Genomic DNA, 9,738 nt, shown 5'->3' on the forward strand with positions numbered 1-9,738 from the left:
ACAACAGACTGGCTACCGTGCTGGATATGAGGTGCTGAGAAGTCCGTGGTCATCACTGGCGCAGAAAGCGACACTGTATACGATGGACACGATGCACCATGTAAGGTGCCCTTCGTCAATTGGCTCGTTCTTTGGGAAAATTTACAAAGATGGAGGTCAAACCCAACAGGGCACCATCAAAGACCGAAAGGTATGAGACTCCTTTTAGTCACCTCTTACAACAGGCAGGAATACCTTAGGCCTATTCTAACCCCTGGGGCCACAAGGGGAAACAAAAGGGGTATAGAATAATGTCAACTTACTGCTGTGCTGTACGGGTGCAGTGTTTGACAACCAAAGGGGGTCCTACTATGAACTGAAATGGCACCCCAGATCATCACTCCTCGTTGTCAGGTCACAAAGGGGGTAACAGTCACACTGGCATTCCACTGCTGCCTATGGTTGTCTCCAGACATGTCTTCGTTGCTCGGTTCAAAGTGGGACTCATTCCTGAAGACAATTCCACTCCTGTCAATGAGATTCCAGGCCCTGATGAGCAGCCAAGATGTGCTTGGAGATGTCCTGGACGGTGGTGGGATACCAACCTGACAATCACTTGATCTAACAGCTCAACAATCAGGAGTGATGGTCTTGGGTGGCATTTCATTTCACAGCAAAACTCATTTGGTTGTCATCCTCCACAGCACCCTTACAGCACAGTGGCACGTGAACAATATACTACGCCTCGTTTTGTTGATCCTCATGGCAAGCCATTCTGGGCTTATATTTCAGCAAGATAATGCCTGCACACACAAGGTAAAGAGTTTGTACTGCTTCCCTTTGTGCTTGCGAAACCCTACCTTGGCCAGCAAGGTCCCCATTGAGAATGTTTAGAGCATTAGGGGCAAGTCACTCAACCACCTTGGGATTTTGATGTTCTGATGCGCCAGTTGGACAAAATTTGGCACGATATACCTCAGGAGAACATCCAACAACTATGTCAATCAGTGCCAAGCTAGATGACTGCCTGCGTAAGGACCAGAGGTGGACCAACACATTATTGAATTGCTCGATTCACAAAGCTCTTTCACTTGAATAAATCATCCAATTTTTCTGAAATTGCAGTCATTTGTTTGTCTGTGCCCGAGCATGTAAGTTACACCTACATATTTCCATACAACTTGGATAAATTCCTTCATGGTGCATCATTTTATTTTGTCAGGGTATATTAAGAGCATTAGTTTAATAACATGATTCAACTTTGGAATGCAGTATATCAACATTTCTGTGTAGGATGGATCTGGTCGCATCAGATTACCATCTTTCATGCTTTCCAGAATAGGTAGGCCTCTGACGTCCACATTTTGTGGTAAGGTATGGACACCTTGTCGCCTACTAGTGGTTTCAGAAATATTGGTTTTATGAGGTATTTTCGCAAAACATTATATTGGCGTTTTGGACACATCTTATATGACAGTTTTCCTTGTAATAAGCTGAAAAATCATATACCATTATAAAATTATACTTGGATCAATAAATTACTAATAGATATAATTTGTGAATTTGCTGCAACATAATACAGTGCATACAATTTCTTTCACCAAATTCCCACAAAACTGAAATTAGATTACTGTAGCATTACCAAAAAATAATTAGAAAATTTAAATTCTTTAAGCAGAAAGTAAATGAAAAATATTTTGCAAGTGCCATATTCACAACCACACTCAAAAAATGGGTGGTGCTGCACAGACCTCCTCAATTACAGAATCATGAAAACTTTTGTACTTTGCTTATTTCCACTTTCTTCTGTCCTAAAGCATCATGGGGCTACTCATTATATTCACTAACAATACACTTAGCTCACAAAATAGTGGATCTGAAAGATATTGGTGCCCCTTCATGAACTTGCCAGTTGTTCTCAAAACCTTCATATTTAAATCTGCAGCCCTGAGACCATATTCTCCCCACTGGACTTGTGTTTAATGATATGGAATTATACAAATGGAAACAGCAGCATTTATTCAGTGAACACTAGACAAAAAAACTGCATTTGGTACACACTTACTTAAGTTTTGTAAAGTAAAGTGTGCACAATTCAGCAGCATCCATTTACAATGGGTTTTCAATAAAACAGAAAAATATGATTGACTGAAACTAGATCTTTTGGTGTGAACTGAAAACTATCTATTTAAGGCTGTCCTATTTTGTATAGAACCTCTAAACACACAGTTTTGATGTTTTCTAAGGCATTACTTATTTATGTATGTCATCCCTTTTATCCACTATCCATACTTTTTCCCAAACTTCCTATTTGTTCCTAACACTTTTGATAAGCATTCTATGAAAAGAGTAGTGATTCGCCTCACAATGAAAGCTGCACATTTGGTGCATATGTTCTCTTAGAAACAGAAGGATGACCTGATAGAGAAATGGAGTGTGAGAATTGGGACTTCCATGAAGGTGGTACTGGCATAGGCAGTTTTTACAAAAAAAAGAGTATGCTAAACATACCAATACTTTAAAATCAACCAGAAAATAATATTTTAGGATTTGTGAGGACCTGTCATGGCCTTTCAAAAGAATTATTTCATCATCCACTTTAAATGATTAAGGAATATCACAGAAAACCCAAATGTGGATGGAAGGACGGGTAATAGATTACATTTAGAACTAACATCCACTCAAATGTGAAGCCAGGGTCTTGCCATGGCACAGCCTCATTTGTTAGGAGCATGGTTCAAATATAACCGAACTTAACTGTGTTGATTAGGTCTTGTGTAATTCCCTTCAATAATGTCACGTGAATTCGTTAAAGTTATGTAGTCACATGAATTCGTAAAAGTTATGTAGTGGAACTCCTAACATTTTATGTAGTTTATGGGAAATACATGTACGTAACACACATCGAAATACTAGAGTATTGTATGTTTTCTGAACATACCTGGATGCTTCAATTTTCGTGATGCACAGTGTGTTCAAATATGGCGTGCGCACCCACAAATTAAGCCATGCAACAGGCCAGTCTATCACCACAACCTTTATTTAGCCTATAACATTCAAATTCGTTAGCTTTGCTAACTCTCAACCTTCCCCTCTTTTCCAATAATGGTAGACTCCATGCCGTGTGTGTGTGTGTGTGTGATATATATATATATATATATATATATATATCCCTACAATGCACAATGTGGTGAAGTGGTTAGCACACTGGACTCACACTTGGGAGAATGATGGTTCAAATCTTTGTTCAGCCATACCAATTTAGATTCTCCGTAATTTCCCTCAATCGCTCCAGGCAAATGGGAAGGCAGTTACTTTGAAAAGACGCAGCCGATATCATTCCCTGTCCCTGAAACAGTTCTGCACCACCTCTAACAACCTAACCACCTCTAACAACCTAGATGTCAACAGGACATTAAACCCTGATCATCCTTCCTTCTAACTATTTTCCAGCTGTGTATAGTTTTAAATGTACCTGCCTGTTGCTCAATGCCTTTTCTTTCAGGTAAGCATCAGTGCCATTATCTACGGAAGGTACAGGCCTAACAGTATAACACTAAATAAATGTAAGAATATTATGATGTATTAAACTAATACTCATTTAAAATATATCTACAACAATTTTTAAGATAAGTCATTATCATAATTATTCCAGTAAAATTATTATTTGTTTTACTAGAAGTTTCTGCAAAACATAAAAACAGTCAAATTGTTTTGGATTATGAGTAACCTCTGAAGGAACCTACTCACTCACCTAATGTGACTGACAAGAACAAAATGTAATCAATCATAATTATGTGGACCATATTATTCTTTGCCATTGTAGCCCTTGATGGGCCTTGGATTTCTCAAGAATTATCTACTTCTATACTTGTTCTCTGCTTTTTTAATTTTGCTACTGTCACCCAACATGCTATATTGATCATCAGCAGGGTAATCTGAGAATCAATAAATTTACCTGTCTTTCCCTTGTATATGCTGAATTTCATGACTAACCTATCCCTTTTTACAAAACAGTTTTTTTTTGCACAATTCTTCTTTTAAACGCCATTAGATTTGCTTGCACTGAGTGTCACCTGTCGTTCTATGCACCAAATACTGATCACCTGCAAGTCTTACAGCATTTCGGATCAAATTTCTACTGTTCCCACCTACCAGTAATTAACAGTCACCTGTGAACTGTGGCAAGACAAAGTACTTAATAGGTGCTATGAATAGTAAGTAGTCACTGATACTGAAGTGCATAAAATACTAGTTTGCTTGTAATGAGATTTTTAGCTTGTGTTTATAAAGGATCACTGTACCAGTGGAAGTACCACTAAAAAATTCCTGTTGTTGTTATACAACTTACAACTATTCTTCAATTTTGCAGATTTACTTCGTTATGGTAGCATTTCTGCATCCTTACACAAATAAAAACTATTACTATATAGTTCATTTTACACTCAATACTTATGTCTATCACAAAACTAAAGCTAATATAATGTAATTGCCACACACTATAGTCAATTCCGGGATAATGACACTATAGTCAATTCCGGGATAATGCTGAAAGGATAAAAATGCCTTTATAACACTAATTTCTTACTTCACACTTCTTTGCTCTTTACTAATTATTCCTTGTCTCCGTACAGTAGCCGTTTCTTATACAAAATGCCTAAATGCATCCTAACTTAACTACACTTCTTCCATCTATACTGCAAAATGTTGTAAGTTATCCATTTCTATACAACTCAAAAACATTTGTTCCAGTATATTCTAAATCGCCATAAAAGTGCCATGAGTTTAATCGACGATGGTAATTACTTACTCTCCCATTCTGTGGGACCTTACGAACGACGCCAAGAAAGGTACTCATGTGCCACAACTAGATAGTACGTAAACAAACAATACAGGCCCAATGAATCCTTACTGGTGTTTTGTGTCTATGTCTGTTGTATTGTGCCAAGAATGTTGTATCTAATCGCACGTGATATCAATGTGTAGTCGCAAACTTTACATTAGCGTACTAACAGATTTTTTTAGAACGACTAATTGTGCCACAAAATTATAATTTTCAGTCTTATTCTGATTTCTCCCAATGCACAATTTATTATATCTATAATTTACGACGGTCATACATCGACTTTCTTAAGATTCGTTTGTGATGTTGCAATATCTTTATCAAAACATTGGTTCAGGACCCGACTACAGTACTACAGTAACAGAAGTGCTATACACAATGGGATATTAGAGGCAACGACGTCATTATGAAGAACAAGTCAAATATTTCAAGTGTAAAATTAAAGACTCACACGAAACACCACAGAAGAAGAAAAAACTGCAAATCAATTACCTTCAGAACTTCTGGCAGTACTACTACATTCGCCCTAGATGTCATAAAATTAATAAGGTCTACAGTTACCTGCAGAATATATCAGCAATTCACGTGTACTGCTGCACAAGACACCACGTCGTAAATATTATTACATATTATAAGGATACTGTTTGACGTAATTCACTTTGTTTATGGTCCGATTTCTCAACTCCAATTTGGCGCGAAAGAAGTCAGTCCGCTCCTTGTTCTAATCTTTGATAAAAGTTGTCTACAAAGATTTTACATTCATGTGTGATTCAGTAAATACGGAAGTGCCAACGAGGGCCTAACAAAATGATAAAAAAGTAAATACACAGTTTGCTTTGCTTAAGTTCAAAAGTGCTAAAGGTCAATTATTTAAAACTTGATGAATAAAATTTTTCTAAGTTTCATCAATGACTGCCATCCCACACACATATTATGGTCCCACCCTATTTGGTCCTAAAGTCGAGTTCATACACGCAACTAAAGTGGCACCTACAGTTAATTGCATGCTGCAGTTGCATGTGCGAACTCCAAGTGTTCAGTGGCGCAAATCACGAAACGCAATTTCTGTCATGTCGCTGAAAGTGCAACTTGACTGTACTTTATTACGCCGTTTTCCATCCTCGACTCCTCCCTAGTAGCTGTATGTCGAAACACGAGTATTCTGTCTCAGTTATCTTGGAGTAATTGCTGCAGTATCTACTCTATTACAATGTGTTTTCATTTTATTAATAAGAAGATCAGAACATACATTTTCGCAGCTTCTGGAACGGCAAGAAAGACACTCTAGAACCAGTGTTTACTTTTCTGTAACAGTGTGTGTGTGTGTGTGTGTGTGTGTGTGTGTGTGTGTGTGTGTGTGTGTGTGTGTGTGTGTGTGTGCCCAATATTTGCAACCTGATGATGTAGGCCCACCCCGCAATCTTGAAATATTTTTGGATAAATAAATAAATATACTTAATAAATAACTAAAAAACCGACTTGTACAACTTGCTGAGTTGTGAACCAAGCACTATATAAATTGTTGATTGAATGGGGTAAACAGCCCTCGACTATGTTGTTTCAGCTGTTAAACTAAGAATTGGTTATTCAAAACGCCTAGAGCAAAGAATGCAATAAGAATCTAAAATCTTAGAAGAATGGCTTGTCTGTAGATTAGATTTACATGTCAGCTGTTGGTTAATCTGCCATAGCAGACAGCATTTTCGACTTCGAGTGTTATTTCTTCTGTAAATGTGTTTCTGATCCCTGATTTATCCCTGAGTGAAATCTATTTTCGAATCTAACATTTTGATTTCATTTCCTTGGTATTTTACTCTTGTCACGGCTCTAATACCATGACCTGTACTTTACCTGCCCATGTGATTTCAGCTGACCAGTTGTGGCGTCCTATGTGGATGTTGGTTCATGGTGCCTCTACAGATAGCCACAAGCTGTAGTGTCACATTAGTTACATGTGTGCACCCAGCTTGATGTTCAGTTTCTCTTAATCACATGATATTTACTATTATACACTTGCATGAATAGTCAGCTTTTGTTATGCATCAAGAATGTTATTTTACATTGTTGTGAACTGGCTTTGTCTGCAGCATCCTCTGGTAAAGTTTAGCTTATGGATTCAGTTCACTTTGTTTCAAAGTTCAATGTTTGTTCAGGTATGTATCCCTTCACTTCTCAAAACTTTTAGATGGGTAAATACGCCTTATGATATTTATACTTCCATCTTTGGCTACATTGCACTTTGTATATTGAAGGGTAGGGGGAAAAATCAATCGAAAAACAAGCTCCTCCATTTGGCAAAGGTTCCTGGAGAAACCTTAGCTAAAGACCTGGACAGAGTTGCAAAACTTACAGTTCACATTTACTTTACAATGACATACATAATCGGTTATTCAATTTTTATTTTCAGAAAAGTTCTGTTTAAAAGAGAATACTACAAGAAAACTGACTTTGTATTACATTTTGATTGAATTTTCATTAAATTGCATAAAATGAGATTTTTTCCATGAGAGTCTATAAGCATAATTCTATTTTCTTTTAGTTTCTGGTTATGTTGTTAAATTAAAAGTTCATATGGTGCTTTTGACACTTATGTTAATTATGCATGGATAATGGTCAGTTATTTAGGTATAAGACAAACTACTATTCATTCAAAAACATTGGCTAATTAAAGGCCTACACATTAGCACTTAACAACAATTATACTCATTTTAAGGATACTCAAAAAATCAGTCACAAAATCTGTTCTCATACATGTATGTTATGCTTACTTCCACTCTACATTACAGTATGGAATCATATTTTGGGTGAACTCACCTGGGGGTAGATGTTGTTGTTGTAGTCTTCAGTCCTGAGACTGGTTTGATGCAGCTCTCCATGCTACTCTATCTAATGCAAGCTTCTTCATCTCCCAGTACCTACTGCAACCTACATCCTTCTGAATCTGCTTAGTGTAGTCATCTCTTGGTCTCCCTCTACGATTTTTACCCTCCACACTGCCCTCCAGTACTAGACTGGTGATCCCTTGATGCTTCAGAACATGTCATACCAACCGATCCCTTCTTCTGGTCAAGTTGTGCCACAAACTTCTCTTCTCCCCAATCCTATTCAATACTCCCTCATTAGTTATGTAATCTACCCATCTAATCTTCAGCATTCTCCTGTAGCACCACATTTCAAAAGCTTCTATTCTCTTCTTGTCCAATCTATTTATTGTCCGTTTTTCACTTCCATACATGGCTACACTCCATACAAATACTTTCAGAAATGACTTCCTGACACTTAAATCTATACTCGATGTTAACAAATCTATCTTCTTCAGAAACGCTTTCCTTGCCATTGCCAGTCTACATTTTATATCCTCTCTACTTCAACCATCATCAGTTATTTTGCTCTCCAAATAGCACAACTCCTTTACTACTTTAAGTGTCTCATTTTCAAAACGCAAAAAACGGCAGTATGCATAATATGTAGCATAAGACATAACGAATTTCAAAACAAATGGCATTATGACACTACCCTCTGGTTACATTTATAATATTGTGTCATTTGTCGAGTCATACATGTTAAACAATTACTGCACATTAAAATTCAATGGAGATATTCATAACTATGCAACAAGACGGCAATCTGACCTACATATAATTCAGTCCAGAGCTACCTGCTACCAAAAAAGTGTTTTAAATGTTGGGATGCAAATATATAATAAATACCAAATGAAAACAAAGCAACAAAGAACACAAGAGCCTTCAGACATCAGTTAAAAAAATATCTCTTGGACCAATGCTTTTATGCAGCTGATTATTTTTTGAAAGGGTTTAAAATTATAAACAATTTTATAACAAATGTTCAATCAGGTCTGAAAATTATACACTGTGCATGTCTATGAAATATACTGGATTATTATATATTGTGCATGTCCATGAAATATACTGGTTTATTTTACTATTACATTTGTATTGGCTGTTTGTATTTTACTATACAACATTTGTATTTACTGCTTTGTTAAAGATAGATAATTTCCTCATTACAAAAATAATGTAAAATCAATTTATTAAAAATTACCTGCAAATATGTTCTGTAGTGTCGCAAAACAGTGAAGAGTTGGAAACGTAAAAGTTTCGTTTCCTATGCCGAGAGCCAGAGGCAGTAGGTTAGCCAAGAGGTAAGAGGATTGCACATGTATGGAATGTGTCGTCATGCAGAGGCAATGACCTCGTTACACACAGCAGGCAAGAGAGAATTGCTTAGCACGCGGGTTTGTGTTAGATGGAGACTTTCGTAGAGTGTAAGACAGAGGTATAGCGTCAGCTGTACTGCATTTCACAACTTCGCGTAAGTCTGTCGTAACAACACGTAACTCTGTTGCAAGGACACCTAAGGGGCGAGTACGACAGACGAATCAGCGGTATAAGTGGAACAAATGCGTTCATTACAAACGAGTATGACGTCAGCACGTCGCTCGTGCTTCCTTTAAATACGCCAGCTTTATTAGCAACAAGGCACTCACAGTTGGACTTGTAGTTAGATGTGTACTGGGTCGCTGCGTAGCGCTCAGCTCGGTAATCGACATATTAATCTTTATTAAGGAGATGTTGCAGTAAGGGCAGCCCATCCAGCAGCAGACGTGAGGGGACAGTACCAGCTCAGGTCCTCTCTGATGCCGCTGTCAATCATCAACCCAGGGTTAGCAGACATCGGGGTAGACTCGCTCGCCGCCAATGCTGACCACATCAGTGAACCACTGTCGAGAACGTGCGGGGCCTAGGCCCTGTGCATCCGCGGTCACAACCGGGTGAGCCAACGACGCTGAGGGACTGCAGCCCATTCCGCCCGTCCATCGTGGACGAGCCACCAGGAGGAGCAGGGAAGAAGACGGGGTGGGATAGAGTACACTCCGCACTATGAGAACGCCTCTC

The 9,738-nt window shown here is 38.0% G+C and overlaps 1 protein-coding gene across 2 annotated transcripts in view; it reads right to left on the reverse strand.

Moving 5' to 3' along the window:
* Positions 1 to 5,563, reverse strand: part of LOC126267128 (uncharacterized) — a 58,411-nt gene extending 52,848 nt beyond the window's left edge. The window contains exon 1 of one of the 2 annotated variants that reach the window (XR_007548961.1): positions 5,384 to 5,560. The gene's annotated coding sequence lies outside the window, so the exon portion shown is untranslated. Of the gene's footprint in view, positions 1 to 5,383 lie in introns of both variants that reach the window. The other variant, XM_049972050.1, reaches the window with a different exon arrangement.
* Between the last annotated feature and the right edge of the window lie 4,175 nt (positions 5,564 to 9,738).

Source organism: Schistocerca gregaria, chromosome 4 (genome assembly GCF_023897955.1).
Source record: "Schistocerca gregaria isolate iqSchGreg1 chromosome 4, iqSchGreg1.2, whole genome shotgun sequence".
NCBI classification, from domain to species: domain Eukaryota; kingdom Metazoa; phylum Arthropoda; class Insecta; order Orthoptera; family Acrididae; genus Schistocerca; species Schistocerca gregaria.